The sequence below is a fragment of the Melospiza georgiana genome, chromosome 1 (assembly GCF_028018845.1).
Source record: "Melospiza georgiana isolate bMelGeo1 chromosome 1, bMelGeo1.pri, whole genome shotgun sequence".
Lineage (NCBI taxonomy): Eukaryota > Metazoa > Chordata > Aves > Passeriformes > Passerellidae > Melospiza > Melospiza georgiana.
The window spans coordinates 65,170,365-65,191,651 of NC_080430.1; positions in this window are offsets into that span (position 1 = coordinate 65,170,365).

Sequence of the window (21,287 nt, forward strand, 5' to 3'; positions counted from 1 at the left end):
ATGATTTAAATGTTGAAATATAAGGAAAACTATTGAAGGGTGACTGAAAAAAAAAACCCACAGCAGCCAGATTTTCTATGGGAAAAGAGTTTGTTTGGCCAGATCAGCCAGAATTAAAAAATCCTGTTGCGGTGTGTAACCAAGGCTGAAGGACAGGAGGAGATTAAACGAAAGAAGTGAAGAGCTCACCACACAGCCTTCTTGAACTAATGGATGGAAACACTCTGCACTCCCTTTTGTCTTACCCTGGCTGGGCACATCAGCAGGCTGACTCCTGCATGTGCCTGGAGCAATTCCAGCACCCTTTTAGCTAGTGGGGGGCAGGTGGGTCACAAAACTGCCGAGTTTGGAAACTACTCTGTGGCCAGGCACCATAAGACACCCTCTCTGTGATGTTTAGGATGGAAATTTAAGAGTTACATGCTTTTGGTAAACAATTTAAAGTTCCCCAAGCAAACCAGGCAGTGTTTTGTTTCCAGGCTGTGCATTGGTAGGGTGCCCATTACCATAGATGAGCAAGCTCAAAGACTGCTGGCTTTCAGAAACACATGGGATGTGTCAAACTGACCCACTTCTGGAAAGCCAGGCCAGGCCTTTGTGAAATGTCCTGTACTTGTTAGATGTTAGGATGTCAAGAATGTTTAAGTCTCCACTGACGTGATAATTATTGTTATGGTGTTTATAGAGGTGGGAGGGCCCTAAGGGAAAGGCGGCCAAAAAGAAGAATCAGGAAGTGAGATGAATAAGGCTTCAGGAATTGCACACAGATAGAGTTTTGTCTTGCTTTTCTCTTTAGCTCACTTGGCTCTTCAGTAAAAGAGATGCTTACATATGAGAAACTATTTTTTTCCTCTCTGCATCTGTCACACTTACAAATTTAAATGCTCCACATATTAATTTAGTGGCAAAAGTAGATTTTAAATGGACTTTAGTGATGTGAAATTGTCAGGTGAAAACACAGTGTTCTAATAATCTTCAGCTATTGTAGCTGCTCCCACTCCTACCAATCTGTAGTTTGTCTCTTTCACATCTGTTCCAGGGAAACAAGCACTGAATATCTGCTGAAATCTGAAATCCTGGATATCTGCTGCGCTTTTTAGACTGTAGCATTATATTGTACATGACCAATCACTATTTTATGATTTATGGAATATGTTAAATATACAAGAAACATGTAGCATGTACAGACAGTTGCCTTATTTTATTTCAGAAGTAAAAAAACCCATGTGTCTACAAAGCACACTGTCTGACAAAATGCAAAGTATTTTTCTGACTTTGTTCAGTCATAGTAACCTTGGAGAATACTTGCATGACAGAGCAATTAAAATATTTCAAACAAGGTCATGATTTTGCAGGTGATTGTTTTTAAGATTAGCTTGCCATTATGTATGCTGTCATGATTGCAGTCTATATGCTCAGAAGCTTGGAGGAAGAGTAGCTTCCTGTTCCAGTACATGTTATTATTATTATGATCAGCAATTATTGTTGTTTGCCAAGCCAGACCTACGCTAACCTCTGTCATCAACAATATTGTTTAATCAGCTTGAAAATTACTGAATCTTATCTACTTGACAGCTTCTTTTATCTTACCTTATGAACTTATCTGTGTGAGGATATTATAGAACATGATATAAAAATCTCCAGTCTATAAAAACCACAGTATCATCACTGATTTGTCACAGCTGCATGGCACTGCCTCCCTTTGAAGTGTCTCAGTAATAATTCCTTTCTAGGAATCAAAAAGTTGAGAAAATCTGAGGGATGATCTGACCTCCTGTCCCCTCCATGGCTGGACCTGCTATGCCATGAGCATTCCTGGCAGGCGCTTGCTTAAACTCTTCATTAAACCTCCTGTGACTGAGACACTAACAAGTTTCTCTTGTGTTTTGACTAGCAGCAATTCTTGAGTGGTTTGAAAATACATATTTAATTTGGATAATCTGAAAATTAAATGGCATACAAGCACTTCTGTTGCTTTAATTTTTTTTTCAACTGTTTTTTTTTTTTGAAACATAGAATTTAAATTTTGATCCAGATTTACATTGCCACAGTGAGTGTTCAAAACTCATGAGTCAATGCCCACCCACAAATGAAGTTGGCTTAAAAGCCCATTTTCTTAAAAATAAGACATTTAGAGAAGATAGGTAGGCGGTTGGTTATTTGCCATCTGTTTTATGAGTTTTTAGGAGACTTTCTTTTCATATTTACAAGTTTTGTGGTACAGAAAATTAAAAATTTGCTTAAAAAAATAGAAAAGGTAGGATTCTTACTGCAGTCTCTTGACTTTGACCCCAGAACAAAAAACTGTTGAAGGATTTGCAATGAAATAATAAAAATCAGCAACCCTTCATTTGACCTGACAGTGTTCTCCTCACTGCTACAGCTTTGTAGAGAAACAAACAGTAATCTGTATATATAGGTCCCCTCATATTTAATATATTTGGCATATTTTGAGAAAGGCTGAGGAAAAGTGTGGAGTACAAATCCTTTCCATCTCAAAAAGCTCTCCATTGTATATTGCTAACTGCAGTTTTACTTTTCTCCTTCTTAAGGTAATTAATGCATAATAAGGCTTTCTAATAGGCAAATACTGTCTGTAGTCCTGGGTCTTAATAAGTTAAGCCTCGTGGTAGAGAGGAATTTATTTTAAAACACAGAGTTTGCAGTAAAATAACAATTCAGTGTTGTCATGGATTTGTCACATTTGGCTTCTTCTTGGTAATTAAAGGAACTTTTCAATAAACAAGCGGTTTACTTAATTTTAATGGTCTGTTCTAGGATAAACTTGCTTGTTAGAGCCTTCTTATTTCTTCTAGTGAATATATTGTGCCCTTGTGTTAGAGAGTCCTTATTTCTTCTAGTGAATATGTTACCTTGCTGATGTGCCAAGCAACTTTGAGCAAACTCTGTGAATGCAAAGACCTCCTTTTGTGCAGCACCATGCACTCGGCTGGCGGGCTTGGTGAGAGCAGCTCGCGAGTTTCCTGGAGTGCCGTATTAAATTCATATGTGCCATAACATTCATCCCTGGCTCTGACCCCGGCCTTCCAAAGGGGCAATCTGCAGGAGCCCACTGCTGTAGGGAAGGTCAGCCCCTCCAACACTAACCAACAGCAGGAAGTTGTGTTGGAGAACCAGCTCATTAGTGAGAGCGAGGCAAATCCCATATTAAAATCATATCTGTGTGTTAGTAAAGTTTGATTTTTCTTGTTTGCAACAACCTTAGTGTCCATGCTAAAATGAAGAGCCTGAAAATATGTTTTGAAAAGTTGTTGCCATACTGCAGAAAGGTACAAACTGGTGCATAAAGAGACGTGTTTCAGTTTTTGATTGCCATAAGGTTTCTGGGCCACCCAAGCCTCTTAGCCAGTGAGTGACACACTGTGGGAGTGCACCAGGAACCACCAAGCACTACAGTTTCTCTCTGTGCAAGGTTTGCACCAGTCGTGGATCAGCTGGTGGTGAAATTTACTGGGAAAAAAATGTATTACTCCCAGTAAGAGTGCTCTGTGTCAGTACCAGAAGCATGAATCACTTCACTGACCAATACATTGAGCTTCTTACCTAACTTCTGACCTTAGTTGTGTCAGCATTTAATGGAGAAAGAAAGGTGCCTGGGAACATCCCTCCCATTCCAGCACATTTGACAAAAACATATGAACAAGTTCCAGATTAATCAAGCATTCTGTGTTCTTAAAAAAGTTATATGTGATCATACAAATTAAGACTACCAGGATGCAAGTGCATTCAGAAAGAATTAAAGCTGCAAGGCTTCATCCAAATTATCATGTTTCTAATTTTTATGGATGCTTGGCTTTGAAACCTTTATAATGTCTTACAATATTTTTACAGGCATGAGATATTTATGTTAAACTCACTGTATGGTAAATTTTAATCTATGCCCTTTAAAATAGTATAATTTGGAGGGAGAGGAGGAGGTTTTTGCTCTTAGTGATTTCTTGTAGTACATATTTGGCTTCTAGAGACAGCGTATTATTTAAACCAGGCTTTCACTGTCCAAATCCTCTGCCTGCAGCATAAAACCCTTTATTTGATGCAATTCAGCACAAGGGTCTTTACCTGGCCCCTGTGGGTCCCTTAGGAGCCCTTTGGTGCCACCCAGCACCCTGATCACCACAAAGCCCAGCTGTGCCATAGCCCAGCCTGGCGCACACGTGGCCCTGGACACAGAGAGACAGTGGGTATGGGCGAGCTTGCTGTCCCTCCACCCTGCCCAAGTTTTGTATCTGAGCAAGGAGAACAGGAGATAGCACTGGCAAAAATGCTGAAGAGGTGGGGACAAAAGCTGCTGAAGATGCAATGAAGCTGAAGTGAGATGTGACTCAGTGGCATGTCATCCTTGGCTCATAGGAAGAGGTGAGACAAAAGCTTGGGCAAGAGGAAATACACTTGGAAAATTAAATACTTTATGAGAAAAACAGCATCTTCTCTCTTCCTGATGTCTCAATTTTCTCTGCTCATCCAGGAATTTCTGTATGTATTATGAGACATTAATGCTGGCCCTGATTCTGGTGACTGTCCCTCATCAATAGAATAAGATATGACCTTTTGCAGACTTGCTACTTCTTTGCAGCATTTTCTCTCTGCCCTCAACCTCAGTCTGTTTTCTGCATTGAACTTTCCTGCTGTGTATCTTTTAAGCTCTTTTTATGCAGAAGTAAAATTTCCTTGTGGGCAGAGATGCTTATTTGTCTGTTATAATTTATCCACTGTATGGGAATCATGAAGTTATATAAACCAGCAATACTATTAATAGCAGAGAAGGCAGCAACTTCTCTTTCAAACTTTTAATACAAGTTCTCCGTCAACCTAAATGGAAGCACAATCCATAAAGTGGTACAGTCTTGTGTACAGGAATGTTGAACCATGGTGAAAAATGTAGGAAAAGGAAGTATTATAACCATGTCTACTCACAGAGAATATAAAGGCAGCCACACAAATCTTTTAAATGTTCCTTGGTCAGGTGTGTGCTTTCAGCTCGGTATTGGCTCAGGTGGGATTAATGTGAACTGGAGAACAAACCCAGCAAACATTGTTGGAGCAACGGGGCAGGGAAAGTTTAGGGCAGCCCCCTGCTGTAACAAGAAACTGCCTGCTCCTCGTTAATGAACCGCCAGTGACAGCTGTGTGTGAAAGCAGCAGCGCAGAACCGGCCAGCGAGAAGTGCCAAGTGATGGATATCTGAGCTTGTGCTCTCTGGCTCTGGAAACCAAGGGTTCTCTGCATCTCTGAAGAAATGAATGCTAATGATTACACATCCAACAACATCTTTTAAAGGGGTGTCATGAAGATGGGCATCAACGCTGCTTGAGAGATAGCTCTGCTTCCTTTTAGTATGGATCCTAAAATCAGGGGAAGGTGGGAAGAGGAGTAAGGGCTTTGTGCCACTAGAATTAACCGTGTATTTTATCAAAATTTTGTCTAGTTTCTGAGCCTGTATAAGAATGAACTTTAATTTTTAACTGAGAAGAAAGGACTGTAGAGGTCCAGTGCTTGACTGAACTTTAAAAATGGTAAGAAGGAGCCAGGTGTCTACTACTGTATTGAAGTTAACTACATTGCTGAATTAACAAGGCCAGAACTGCTATTCTATTTATTTACTTATCCTTAAGTGATAGAACATTCTCTTCCACATCCTGAAGGTCATTAGCACAGTATATTTATTTTGGCTCCTTAGTGATGTTGAACATCCAGTACTGTGCTTTTTACAAGCACATACATGAAAGAAATTCACTAAATCATTCTCCTTCAGTGCAGCCAAGAACACAACAAAGTGTAACCAGTCTGCATGTGGTTTGACTGTGGTACAATGTCTGTGCCCTGCATACACTGCAAGTGTAGCTCTACTGGAAGAAATATCCCAGGTAGGTTTCAAGGGGGTTGGATAATATCCTCTTGGAGGAACTTGAGTGCCTGGTAGAAGAGATGTCCTCAGCTGACTCCAGTTTGATTCCTCTCTCTCACATCCTATGTCTTAGATGAGAGTTACATTCATTGTTGTGGTGCACTATTCTGATCCACTAATATGTTTTCCTCCCACAGTTATGAAGTAGTAAGGAGGACAATTTAACCAACAGTACTTTAGTTACAAAATCAACAGATGCATGACTTAACTTTGGCATTGCAAGATGATACACTTAAAATAAACATCAAAATAATACTGCAGAGTTTTGCCTTTGTTTACTAGGGCTCAGATCATCGACTGTAATACTGCAAAAATCCCTGACCAGCAGCTCCAAAACAACAGTCCTAGTTCCTGATCATCCAGTCTCACTTGTATTAGTAGGATTTTGAACTCCCTTGGATTCTCATTGGTAAATCAAGCTTCACGTTGGTGCCTAGTATATCAGGTATCAAAGCCAGGGCCCCGTCTCCAAGCAGGAATGGAGAGCTTTACTATGAAGGGGCACTCAGTGTTTGAATTATGCCATGTGTAAATGAGGAAATAAAGATGAGGTTACAAAGAAAAGGCAAGCCAGGGGTAATCTGACTAATATCCCTCTTTGGGGGGATTTTTTTGATACAGAGTTGAACTCCAAAAGTGAACTTAAGAGATAAGATATGCTTATTACTGTACAAGACAATTACAGGATCGTGACTGTGTATGTTATAAAAAACCTTTCCAGTAGCTGATGTCTGTAAGAAAATGTATTTAGTACTAATTTACTTTTTTTTTTTTTTTAAGAGAAGATTATGCAAAAGAGTGAAGGAGGAAATATCTTTTAAAATTAACTGATGCATCTCTAGCCAAATCACTTGGCTGTTGCACTTGAATCTCTTTAGAGAGTCCTCAATCTGAGGACCTGAAAGTTACTGGAAGACAAATTTAATCTCGCTGTTGGGCGCTTTTTTAAAGAGGCTGAGACACTTTCCTAATTTGACAGACCTTCTGTGTGGGGTTAAGTGAACTCTCAGACTGGACTGGAAAGTAAGTGTCACAGTGAGGCTTTTAAATGTAAGCAGCTCTTCCCTGCCACGTCCTGAGGCTGCTGCAATTCAAGCAGCATCCCTGCCTGGCTGGGCCAAGGGCATGCATAGTTACAGGTATGATAAGTTTTGTGTTTGTTCCCACAGAGGCCACCTTAAGAAAAAAATTCAAAACAATGAGCAAAGTCTGCATTGCTTGTACATGTTCCAAATAGGTCACAAACATCTAATTTAAAAGCTTGTCTCTATTACTGTTGTGCCTTTTTTAAAACAGGCTGAGGAACAGAAACATTCAGTGATCATCTGTTTCTGCCAGTTCTGTCATAGGTTTATAAGCACTTTGACAGGTGCTCTTCATGTTTTTATCTGCTAAAAACAAAACAAAACAAAGGAAAATTCTGTACGTAATTCTGCTACATCAGTGAAACCATTGCTGTAAAGAGGGTCTGTAAACTATACAGTACTTCATCTGTAGAACTCCATGTGATTTCAGAAAGGGTTATTACCCTGCACTTCCTGCTGGGAAAACAGTCGTGAAGAGGTGCAGAGACTTGGCCAGAACTCACCCAGCTGGACAATGTCAAAACTGTGAATAAATCCCAGGACTAATTCTTTATCCTAGAAGCTGTCTCAAAATAAATAATCCAGAGAATTGTGCAATGAAGAGTGCTCTCGGGAACAATGGCAGAGCACAAGATGAAAATATATATAACCAAATGAAATACTGTGAAGTAACTGGGTTCAAGACTAGAAAATACTACAGAAGCATGTGTAAGATCAAGCAACATGTAGTAAAGGAACTTTGCTTTGGCCAGGTGAAGTTTTTATTAGAACATGCCACGTTTTCTAGATTATGTCTCTATTCATGTATTTTATTTTCTTTTTTTAGATGATCAAGGGTAGCAAAAATGGCTACAGCCCTGGAAAGATAATTATCCACAGTTTCTGGAAGTAAAATAGATCTACATTTGCAGACTCTGAATGTAACTGATGTGTTTGACTCGTGTGTACTATCTAATGAGTTGTGAAGCTTGTTTCATGAAGTTTTTCCATGCTCTCGCTGATAGAGCATTCAGCTGGAAGTTATCCACCACAGCAAGAATTATGGCATAGAGCCCTCTTGATCTATGGGTGCCTTGGGGCATCTGCAACACAGCTGACATCCCGAGGCCCTTGTACTGGGAATTACTGTGTACACATGCACTTCAGCTCTTTGCTCTGCCCAGGCTGTGGGGGTGACCACACAGTCCCAGGACTAATGTTTGAAAGGTTTCCCACAAGCTTATTTTGTAGCTCTGGTATTTTGAGAACTCTCAACTTCATTCATCCCTTCAGAAAATTAGTGGAAGCAGTCAGTCCTGAAGGAGTTACCTTCTTCAGCCCTTGGCAGTAGAAGGAATGCATGGATGGAGTTAAGTAATTAACATTTTCTTTCATCATTTACTTTCATTTGTCTCTCATGTCTTTCATTATTTCCTCTTATTTATTATCATTCTTTGCCATAAGATTATCTTGCAAACTCCTCTGAGTTTAGGCTACTGCACAGAACTGCAAATCACAGTCTCTGATATTCATCCTGTTTCTTCTGTTTTTCTTTCAAACAGCCCTCAAGACTTTCTACTTGTCTCTTTCAGGCCACTCATACTTTCAAAATAACCTCATCATGTGACTGAAATCCCTCAATATGGAATATGTTGCTTAGCTACTGCCAAACTGAAGGTCAGGTTTGAAAACTACTTTGCCCTGGGTTGCAGCTGCCTACCTTTTTGGTTCTGGGTGAAGATCATTACAGTTTAATAACACCTGGCCAGCCCATCGCCAGAAGCACTTGGAAACCCAGCTCAACAGAAGGTTGTACGCCAAGAGCAGAGTCTCTAAGTGCAGAGTTTGCATCACACACACAGAGCTGTGAAGGTCTGAAGAGTGAACTGGCTGGGATGGATTCCTCAAACCGTCACATGTGTTGTCCCAGGGCATGGGGCCAGCTCCCTCACTGACCCTTCCCCACAGCAGCATCCTCATGAAGCATCCCCAGGGCTCCACTCCTGACCCTCCCTGCAGGAGGAGACCAGCCCCTCTCATGGGGCCTGAGGGGCTACGTGGGTGAGAGAGGCTTGGTTGCTGCCCACATCATGCTGAGGTGGCAGACCTGTCCCTTGCAGGAGTGCCAGGTTCCCGCTCCAGCTGCACGTTCCTTGGATCAGCTGATGAATTTCTGGTCAGCCAGAATTTTTCCATGTGCTTCTGCTGCTGCACAGCACTGATCACCAGCTGAACTGTGGTTTCCAACTGCTGTCTGGTCCTCCTGCTTCTAGCACTAACAAAAAAAGAAGTCTTTGCTTCCTGACAGAGTGCTCTGTGGTAGGACACTGGGAATCCCAATGCTTGTCTAGTGTCAGGCCCCTGCACCCCTACCACTTTTCTGAATAGCCTAGCATGTGTGGAAAACATTTTGTCCTTTCTGCATGCTTTGCTCTTCTGTCCCTCCCACCAACTAAGTGCATGGACACAGTCAATTAGAAGAGACAGCAGCCATGATGAAACTGATTTGAATTTCAACCAGGACCTGATAGCAACTAGAGCTATGTACAGAGAGCTGAGAGCAGGCACCCAAGGAACTGTTGAGTGCCCATATAAGCTAAAAGTAGTTTTTATTTTAAATTTTCACTTCAGTCCATACCTAGATTCAGATTAGTTGTAGATAAGAAAATGCTGATTTCTTCTTTGAGCACATGATCATGTAAAAGAAACAGTCCAATACTGGAAATGTTTTCTACAAGACAAAGCACAAAATCCTCCTTCATTTGGTGAGTCCTCTTAGAAAGACTGTAACTTCTGTAAATGCTCACAGTAAAAAAGCAGCACTGATGTCAAACTGTACAGCATGGGAGACTAAGCATTAATTGAAGTCTTATTATAAATTTCTATTATCTGCATTCAGGTTGAATCTAGAGCCCTTAATCAAGACAGGCTTCAGCTGTGCTAAACACTACATCCATAGAAATGACAATTTGCACTTTAAAGCACTTAGCATCTAAATAGACTACATGAAATAAACTGATGTGAAGTCAAAGAAGTGAAGGATGACCACCAGTTCTTCACCTGGACACAATCAGTAGGATACTTGCTGCATTCAAAAAGCCTGACCTCTATGTTTTTCTTTTGACAGCCTGAAAACTCATTGATTTTAATGGGAGAGAAGCACAGGAGTATTTTTCCCCAAACATACGAATGACCAGCACTGAGGAGGAATTTGAGCATAAACGACGTAGTGATTTACAGGCTAATGTGGCAGAGATGGCACAGGATGGAATAGAAGACAAGCCTGCTTTTGGAAAGGCCATAAGCAGTGTCTTCTGGAACTGCCCATAGCAGCAAAAGAGTCCTTGATTTGCACAATCCTCCCTTAGGAGCTTTTCAAGTGCAGATGTCCCAGTCAGCACTTTCAGGTTCTGTGGAGGGAAGTTTCATTTGGCCCTATTTACACAGAATATTGTCTCAATTATTCATGCACACATTTCCTGACACCTTTTTCATCATAATAAAAAGGACTTCTGGGGTTTTAAAGGCAGAATATGATCCAAGGACAATACTGTGATGAAGTTAATTGATTGTCACCCCTGAACTACTCTACCTACTTTATTTCTAGCTTTCACCTGCCATGGAATGTGGCTATGCTTTTTTTATCTGTAGATGATGACAGAACTCCTTGCAGTTGAGAACCTGCATAACCTGCTGTTCATCACCAGGTTTCCTCTTAGTCTCCTTTTCAATAAATAAAAAGACTGATTGTAAGTCTTTTGCTATAAATCAGCTTTGCTTAGATATCATGTAACTCTTATTACTCCTTTGTGAAGCCTAAATTGTCAACATAATTTTTCTCAAGAGTGGGCACCAGAAGAAGACACACCATTCCCTTACTGTTACTGTAATATCACCTCTCTCCTCCCACGGAAGGAATTCTACATCCAGGGATCACATCAGCTCCCTTAGTCACCACATTGTTCTGACAGCTCCTGTGCTGCAGGTTGCCCACGTGATGAGGCTTGTTGCTAATTCTTGGAATCCTGTGATTCATTCAAAGCTGTCTGAGCCACTGCAAGCAACAGAGTGGAAGTCACTCTAAGTCACCTAGCACCTGCTGAGGCAGCCACAAGCAGCAAGGTGCACAGAAGTGCCTCTGCAAATCACTACTGAAACATTCCTGTCGCCCTAGGGAAAACCCCCACACATTTAGTCATGTGAAATCAGTCACTGGGCAAATTTGTGTGTTGGTCTGAGATACATCCACTTTGCCATGCTGCCAAGGCCCCATAGCCCAAGGTTTCCTGTGGGACACAGTGATGGTGTAACTTCCTTGGAGGGGAGGAGGCTCTTTTCTGTAGACAAATCTCTCCAAGTGAATAAAGAGTTAAAAGGCATTGATTAGAGAATAGTGTCTGCCTTACTTTCCAGATGAACATACAGTGCTATGTCTAGAAGCCTATGTGATGACATAAGGTTTCTGTATGCACATTTATTTACCCAGAAGATTTTGTTTTACTATTTAAAGTTTAGACAAAAACTGTTGTGGTGTGCTGTAATGTCCCATTTTGGCCTTCCAGGTCCCTTCCCCAGGTGTGCCTATGCCTCTCTCCCTTCCCCCTTGCCCCCATGCTGAGTGAGTCCTGTCAATCAGGCTTAACATTCCAGCAAGGCGTCGTGTGGTTGGTCAAGTTCAAAGGATGCCCCTATGCCCAGAGGTCATTGGCCTTTCTGGGTGTCATCTTCCCCTGAGACCCTGCCCCTCTCACCTGGTTGGTGGCTCACCTGTACCTCCCCTCCCCCTGTCCCTGAGCTTAAAAAGGTGATCAGACCATGTGGCCGATGTTCTGTTGGAGCAGTTGCTCACGTTCAGACCTCTGTAACCATGGAATAAACCTCTGGACATTAAACCCTCCAGCAGAATCCTCTCCTTTTTCTCTTCACCATCGCCTGAAGCTATTCCTCCTGAGGTAACGGGGTCCCTTACAAGCCTGGACTTGTTCAGTGCCCAGCTGCAACCACCAGCAAGCCAAGGTATCTCTGGGGTGATACACCGCAGTTGCTGTCTTTGGCCCAGCAGCGAGGGTCAGACTGGCCCAGGCACTACCTAACTGGTAATATTGGGAGCCCTTTTCTAATAAAAAACAAATCAAAATATTACAATAGTAGTTGTATTGTACAGGTACTTATAGCATTATGATATAAGCCAACACAACAGAGCACCTTTAGTTTCACAAATGTGCTTTTAATTACCATAACCGAAGACAGAATTCTCATTTCACAAATATTCTTTCAGGTTTTATATCTTAGATCTATTTTGGATCCAAGTAAAATTATTATGTTCATGGACAAGACATTGCCAGAGACTTGAGTGTGCACTACTTTTAACTTTCTTGTCTGAGATTACAGATCCAAGACAAAATTAAAACTAACAGTTAAAAGACAGTAAGGTGGCTGTTTAGACCTGGATATGCAATGATGAAATTTGGGTTTAGCTCTGTGCCAACAGATACAGCATGAAGGAAAAGAAAAAAAGGAAGACACGCAGAAGAAAATATATCAATGTAAGGCCACTGCAAGCCAGAATAGGGAGTGACAAAAATTTTCTAATAAAAAATTATTCAAAGGGTTAAAACACCTGATTATTTTTTACCCCAATTAATCAGAATACAACACATGCTGTATTTTACATATTTTAATTTTTATAATAGTGCTGGAAACTGAAACATATGTCAGTTCAATATAAAATAGACATAAATTCATCTCAATTCAGTACCTACTTATCCCTGTTCTGGTACCAGAGCCAATATAATTAGGAACAAATTAACACATCCTGTGGGTCAATGTGTAGACTCTTCATCATTTCTGTCTGTGACAATCTGAGGACTGTGCCTGTGTATAAATTCTTGTACTCTGATTCAAGTTAAGAAATTGATGAGTTACTGAATGTACTGGTGGATGTGGAGCTGAGCTGTCAGATCCATGTCCCACACCTTCCAGAGACAAGAAAGCAGAGATTTAGTCAAAGTCAATTGCTCCCACTCAAAATAGGACCATCTCTGGAAAGTCAGGTGGCTGGAGGATGAATCAGTTTTGCCTAGTTTTCCTGATGTCCAGGAGAGAGGCATGGAAGAATTTTCTTGTATGCACAGCATGAAATAGCATTAAGCATGAATTCTTCAGTGCTGTGGAATATGGGGTGAGGGTACAGCCAAGCCTCTCTGACACCACACAGGGCAGTCCTGCCTCCCACAGGTTGTGCTAACGTGATCCTGTGGTGAGATGGTTCCTCTAGCCAATCCAGCAAAAATGCTGCTCACCCTCTGTGTCACAGTTAGTTTTCTGCTGGATTAGGTCCCTTGAAATCCTTGCTGTGAGTCTAGATGAGCTGCAGTGCCACAGGAAGGGAAGCTGCTGGGGTACATGGCTGGGAAGGAGGTGGAGTGGGATCTCCCCTTTTGGCAGCAAGTAATTATTAAAATTATTAAAGGTGAGACGAGCTGTCTAATCCCACTGTGGGCCTGACAGGCTGGGGGTGCTCTCACAGGCACAGAAAGCTTGAGCAGAACAGAACAGACAAGCCTCCTTTGGTAGCACGTTGGTTTAGCTGTGAGTTCCAACTCAAACTAAAGAGTAAGCTTCCTATGATTTGGAGGAGAGCAGAAGGCACCGACATCTCTGATCACAGCCCTAAGAAAGCTCAGAAGCCTCAGGCAAGGAAAACCACATACATACTGATTATTTTGCATGTGTCTGTCTATTCCTTGAGCTGCCTCAGTAAGGCACATTCAGTGCTAGCACCCCTTCATGGCTTCAGGGCCATGAAGAGATGCTCTGTACTCAGGAACTCCATGCTACTTTGTAGGAAGGGAGGGACAAAAACCTGTGCTTGAGCTAATGGGAAGTGTGGGGTAAAGGGAAGAGCAGCTATGTTTTGGGAGATGATAGGATCCAAGCTGTAAAAGGTTTTCCTTTCTATAGAGGACTAACTGAGGGTTTCTGTGCCAGCAGCCAAGGACAGGGCCAGCTCTGTGAGCTGATCAGATTGAAAACAGAGGGAGAACATGTAGACCCAATACAGTAGGTACCACCTAGGAGCAGGATTATGTGACAGCCATGGGGCCCCACTGAACCTCTTTTTTCACAAAATATTTCCTTGGCGGAATATCAGGAGCCTTTTTTGTCTAGCCTACACCTCTATTTCCTGAGCGAAATGAAATGACACACCCCCCAATGTCCCCCCCACCTTCCCTCATTTGCATAAGGGAAGAAAATTATATGCAGTCACTACTTTTTTGCAACATATTTTTTTTTTTGTTACATAATCTTTTATCAGTATTCTAGACTTTGCCTGCTGAGCTAGCCCACATAAATAAAGTAAAATGCAAACGGTGTGCTCATCTCTGCTGACCCTGACTTTGAAAACTGCTTTTTCTTTTCCTGCTTCTCATCTTTGACAAAAGAGAAACAGGTATAACCCTAGAAATCAGCAGGTACAGCTGCTGGTCTTCCAGGTGACCTGAATCCCTCTTGTCATTACATAGAATTTCAGTACAGTGGATATTGGGAAATGATGATGCTGTAGGAAATGGTAGATGATGGATGCCAGTTAGGCTTACTTGATAGTTCCATATTTCTCAACCAAATTCTTTCCCTCCATTCCCTTAACTATCTCTCCTTATGGTCAATTATTCCTTTCTGTCTTGCTGGTTTGTCTAAAAACCAGCCTTGATGCTAAAGGATCCATATACATCCATCAAGTTTCAGATAGAGGAAGGAAAAATCTCTGAAAACATCTTCCCTACCTGTGCTACCAAGCTTTCTCCTGTGAGTTCTCTTCACAGGGCAAGACTGCATAAACAAGTTCCTGAAGATACCAATACTCACACCACCTCTCTTTCACATGCTCATAACACTTCTCTGTCTTGTTCCCTCTGTCCTTCAGAGCCTTCACTAACTTTCCTGTGGTGTGCATGGTTATTCTCAATAATCACAACATCTCCTCATTTCTTTCACTCAGATCTCACCAAGACTAAAACCACAACTCCTACACAGAGAGTACTTCCAAGCTTTTCTGCTCTGTCTTGCATTCTGACATTCTACTATCTTCTCTCATTGCGCTACTGAAATCACTCCTGTGACTTCTGCCTCCTTAAATGATGTTGGGGTTTTTTTGTATCTTCACTGATCCCTGTCTCTTACTTTCTTTTCCCCCTCAACACTTGGCTCTCCTTGGCTTCCAGAGCTCCATCTTTGCTTCTCCCTTTTGACAGCTGAGGCTTCCTTTTCAATTCCCATTTGCCATGGAAATCTCAGCAGGCTTTCTTCCCTGGTGCATCAGTACCCAGTCACATTGGCACCAGTGCATTTATCTTGGTCTCTCCATCCAGTCCTACATTTTAGCTGTTATATCTTCTTGGGGAAGTGTCTTTGCCAATTCAGCTTTCATATGGCTGCTGCTGAACTTCCAAGGAGCCCCCCAAAGTGCTAATCCAATTCCTCCAGTCTCTTTGTAAGCATTGCTCTTCATTTTGTCCTACCCTGTTGCTTGAACTAATCAAAGTCAGTCTTACCTCAGGGCAGATGGGTCATGCCCAGGCTTTGCAAGCTTTTCTCTCAAAATGACAGCATTCTTGCATGTTTCCTGCCCTTTCTTCCCCTCTCTGTCCTTATGGGAGACATCCTTAACAGCCCCTGCATCCCTATCACAAACAAAAGCTGGTACACTTATCCTTGCCCATTTTCTCAATTGTTTTAAGTCTCTTCCCTGACTCTCTCTTTTACCATCACTCAACTTTTAATTTTCTTCCTCCTTCACAGTCACACCCACTTCTAACCACTTTTAATTCTTATCATGCCATGTCTGTCTTATTCTGCTTTATCTGTGATATAAACACTAGTCCTTGAAAAATCTGTTGCCACTCCTTTTTAAATACTTATTTTCGTTCCACCTGAATAGCTATAATACAAATATAAAACTTGAGCAATCTATCTTCCCTTTCTACTCTGTCTCTTTCAGATAAACTTGAAGGAATTTGCTAGGAAACTGGACTTTTTTTAGCAGTCTAAAAGAAAAAATAAAACCTGCCCAGTATTGATTAAAGAATAATTTGATAAAACTGATATAAATGGTTTTAGTGTTTGTTGATTTTTTACTTCCACCCACTGAGGGATTACAATGTACCATGAACAAATAAATGTAAATTGATGAAAGTCAAGCAATCACAAATATATGAAAGAATCTATTAACTGCCTGGAGTGCACTGACATAAACATTAAAATATTTTAAAGGTTGACATGGGGGATAGAAATTGTGGCTTCACTGCACTGAGAAAGGAAGAAAATTTAAAAAATGAACTTACAAGGCTAACAACTTTTTTGCCCAATCCAGCAATTCCACAGTCTGCTTGAATTTCTGCCTAGTGCTTTCTAATTTAGGGCTTCATCCTCTGCACAGTGCTTAATTCCCTTAATGTTCACAGACTCATGGAATAGTTTGGGTCGGAAGGGAAACAAACAAAGTAATTTTGCAATTTGGGAGCCCCAGATCCTGGTACTCTGTGGATGCAGCTCTGCCACCACTACTATAAGCCATAAGCATGCTTATATTTTTGGGATATAACCAGTCCTGTAGAAACTCTACTGACAATTCTGCCTAATACTAAAAGCAGTGAGTAAGGCTGAACACAAGTTTGGGTACACTTGAAGATGAGTTCTCACTTCTTCACATTTTTAAAGGAAATTTTAAGGGAAATGGAATCTTGCAAACCAGAAAAGAAAGGCTTACAAACACTCTGGAAAGGAGATAGGATCAAATGAAATGCAACTGAAAAAACCCCAAAAAACTCCAGAAAATTGGGACATTTAATGACTTCCAGAAAATAGTCTGGGAGGAAATGAAGTGCAGTGCAAAGGACCAAAACATGCCAAAACTAAGCTCATAGATGCTGCAAAAGCAGAAGAAGAAATCAAGGAGGAAGACAGAACTTTAAGGGGAAGATATGAGACATGGCATGGATATTAAAAAAAAAAAATCTTTGCCAAAGTCAAAGCCATCAAAAGGCATGGCATGCCATCAAGTGCAGGGATATGGACCAAAGCTTGTCAAAATTCATCCCCATGGAAATCCTGGAAAGAGAAAAGAAGGACTTCAGCCTCACCCCTGAGTTCTGACAGAACAAGGAGCTGTGCAGTGTATCTATCCATGCAGAGAACAGCCATGACCAAACGTGGCCTTGGGCACTGCACTTTGTGCTGGTGGAGCACAGAGTCTGAATGATGGCAGAAATGGAGATGACCAAGGAAAGGGGAGCAGTGGAAGATGCTGGAGTTACAGAAATATAATTATGCAGTTTCTTTAGTCATGCATGGAGCTGGGTCATGGAATGGTTTGGGTTGGAAGAAACCTTAAATATTGAGTTCCAACCACTCTCCATGGGCAGCGACAGCTACTAGACCAAACTTTCCATCAGTTCAGGCTTTCTGGCATTTTTTTCTTACTTCCTTTTTCTTGGACTTCCTCATTTTTTTGAGATGGATCACTCCTGAGGTTGGAGGAGGTGATCCTTGAATATTAACCAGCTTTACTGGGCCCCTCTTCTCTCCAGAGCTTTATCCTGTGATACTCTGCCATGCAGATCCTCGAAAAGGCCCAAGTCTGCTCTCCTGAATTCCAGGGCAGTGAGCTTGCTGTGCTCCTGCTTGCTGCCCTAGGGATCTTGAATGCCACCATTCAGTGTTCACTGCAGCCCTGGCTGCCCCTGAGCTTCACATTCCACACCAGACCCTCCTTGTTGGTGACAATGAGGTCCAGAACAGCACCTCTCCTTGGTGGCTCCTCTGTCACTTGGAAAAGGAAATTATCATCAACACATACAGAAAATCACAGGATTCCTGAAACAGAAGTTAGGCATGGGAAGGTTTTTCTAAAACTGACCAGCAGAATTTCCCTTACCTAGGGATTTTTCTCATTCTGTTTTTACAGGGAGAGCTATGTACTGCTGCAACTACATCAATATAATTAAAACACAATAAATAATTCCCTATGAGGGAGTCTGATAAGGTGTATAAAAGGGACTTACACCAGCCACTGTTATTTTACTGTAACGGGATATATAATATACACATTTTTGTAGATTTGAAAAGCTCTGTTTGGTGCTCGGAGAGAAACCAGGGAAATCAAAAACCAGCTCAGCAGGGGCTGATTGCACTGCAATGCCTACAGGGAGAGGAAAGCTGGAGAGGGAGGCTCCCCTGTACCAGGGGGCTTGGGGAGGCCCCAGCTGTGGGAAGGGAAGTCCCAGCCCAGAAAAGGTGGGGGGGGGGAGCCAGGAGGGTCCCTGCTGTCAAACACTTCCAGACTGGATTCCAGGAAAAAGCAATCTCACCAAGCATCAATGGAGGTGCCAAATAGCCAGAAGAATGGGCCTGAAGGTAAGGGAGGTCTTGGAAAGGCTTGGTGAGAGAACAGTGGCTGGTGGCATAGAGAAGACTAAAAGGTAAAGCTCTCTGTAACTCTCCTGGACAGCTGTGAGGGGGTGCCCAGGGAGCCAAGGCACACCCTGGCAGCATTACAGCTATTTTGGTCATTAAATCTTAGCCTCCCCCTCCTCATGACACAGGCCAAGACCAAATGACTCAGGCTCTCTCTACAGTAGATCTCATAGCAAAACATAATCTCATTAGTACAATAACCTAGGTTACTCATCCACACTTTCTGCAGCCTCCTTCCAGACCTCCTACTCTCCCTGGTGTGCCATTTATTTGGTCCAAAAATGCTTTACTCCAAATTAGCCCTGCTGTCACAGCTTTTTGAGAGAGTTCATCTCCACAGAGTTTGTATTCCTGGATTAAAAATTGCTGCAAGTCAGCCTTTCTCCCCTTGGGAGCAAGGGGAAAGTTTTCAGCTTGTGCCATGCAAAAACCACTTTCTGATTTCTCACAAGGCTTGTGCCATGATAGAAAAATGTACTTGAACTGCACAGGGGAGGGCTGGGAAGACTCCAAAGCTCTGCACTCAGTCATATGTATTAATTACTTAAATGAACATCATATGTATTAATTACTTAAATGAACATCTGTCACAAGCAAGTGATCTCAGGCAGTTAAGTCTGAACTCAAGACAGGCCTCTGAAGCCCGCTCTGTTTTTATCATGTTGGTAGTTTCTGATAACAATTCTAGCACTGTGGGATCTCAGCACCTCAGGACTGATGTGCCGAGTCACCGAGACCACCCTTGGGGGGCTCGGAGGTCCTGGAATGTTGCCAGAAGTGTCTGATGGCTGGACTTTGATCCTGCACGGGAGACGACACCTGTATGAGGATGGGAGGATTTCACTGGGATAAATGGTGGGGGGATAAGTTAATTAGAGTGTGAAACACAGGGTTTAAGATTTCTGTACAGGGGGGTCTAGAGAAGTAAGATGGAGGAATTGGGGCGTGTCCAGTCCTTCTTCTTCTTCTTCTTGGCCTCCATCTTCTGTGGTGATGGTGGCACTTTGGGATTGGTTATTACTAAAAGTGCACTGGTTAATAAGGGTAAAAGGTATTGGGGGAAATAGGTAAATATTGTACACGTAGTTTCGAGTATAAAGATAGGTGACCGCCCCGGGGGCTCTCAGTGTGTGCTCATGGCTGGCTGCTGAGCAGACCTCTGTCGGGCCGAGAGAAAATCTTTTAGATAAACAACTAATAAACACTGAAGACCGAGAAAAAACCTGAAGCCTCTTTTCGTCTTTTGGAACGCGGGCTGCCCAAGGTCACCCTGAGCCTTTCCAGGTCATTAAAACAGCCGAGAAAGAGACATAGCACAAGTGTTTAAAAAAGTTTAAAAAAAAAGGCTTGGAAAGGAAAGGGGGGAAGAGAGAATGAGGGGAAGGAAGGAAGGAAGGAAGGAAGGAAGGAAGGAAGGAAGGAAGGAAGGAAGGAAGGAAGGAAGGAAGGAAAAGAAAGAAAAGAAAAGAAAAGAAAAGAAAAGAAAAGAAAAGAAAAGAAAAGAAAAGAAAAGAAAAGAAAAGAAAAGAAAAGAAAAGAAAAGAAAAGAAAAGAAAAGAAAAGAAAAGAAAAGAAAAGAAAAGAAAAGAAAAGAAAAGAAAAGAAAAGAAAAGAAAAGAAAGAAGATGAGGCAGGAGACAATGTAAACCTGTTTGACCAGGTGTGACTGAGTAAAAATCAACAGACTGTAGCAAGTTACTGCAAAAATTGTATAAGACAAACCCCATCCCCTTCACTACTGCTGTGAGTAAAGTGTTGCTTTTCACAGGACCCCCTTGACTCTAAAAGTCATGCAGCCACATTATTGGGATGCAGGTCTTTCCCAGTGGGTGTATTTTAGCCTTTTAATGGCACATTTGAGGTGTTTGTTTTGAAAGCAGATCTGAGCTGCTAGATTGTGAAGTGCCAATGCATTAGGTTTGACCCAGTGTAAAACTCCTTAGCAGTTCAGCTGATGAGGGGAGCTAATTCTTTAGCCACACTACATGTGCAACACAGGCTTTATTTCAGCCTCAGAACACATAAAGGCAAGTTGGGAGCAAAATCAGCAAGCCTTAAATGTGACTCCACGAGACACACCTGACTAAGTTAAACCAACAATGTACTGGGAACAAAAGACTATTTTTCATCCTCTTTTTTTTTGGCCAAGATGCCTTCAAATACTAATCTGTATAATGTACAAAGAGCCTGTAAAAACTTCCTTCTAAAATTATAACAACAGAAGAAATTAGGTCAGCTGCTAAAGAGTAGATTTGGTATAATGAATCTGTGGCACCCCTGGGACAAAAAAGGTAGTGCTTTTTGAATTTGCATTTTGTCAACTTACACAGCTGATTGCAGCGGGAGGAATTAAAGGCAAATAACACTAAGACGGGATTTTCCCAAACATGGAAAACTGCTTGATCATTAATCACATTTGCTAAGCCAGTGATTAGGGTAATTGCTCTGTACTTCTTTTCACAAACCCGTTGTCCATGGGGGGATCAGGAAGGACTATCCCCTGCCCCATGAAGTGCAGCACAGCCCAGGTGCCTCTTTGTGCCTTTCTTTTTCCCCCTGAAGAGCCAAATACTTGCCCCTGAAAAGGCACAAAATACTGATGGCTGCATATGGAATAGCCTAGTGGTCGGATTTACTAAAGTAGTATCTGTTTCATTGTAGCTGTATCTCATTTGCTTTCTAGGTGACTAGGCATTCTTTGGAGTGAGTTTTCTAAGTGGTTACTTAGCAGAGGGAACACAGAGCAGGAGTTTGAATGGACTTTCATAAAATCTTTCTGAAATGCTACTTAGTGTTTGAAAACACTTCTTTTCTTCAGCGTG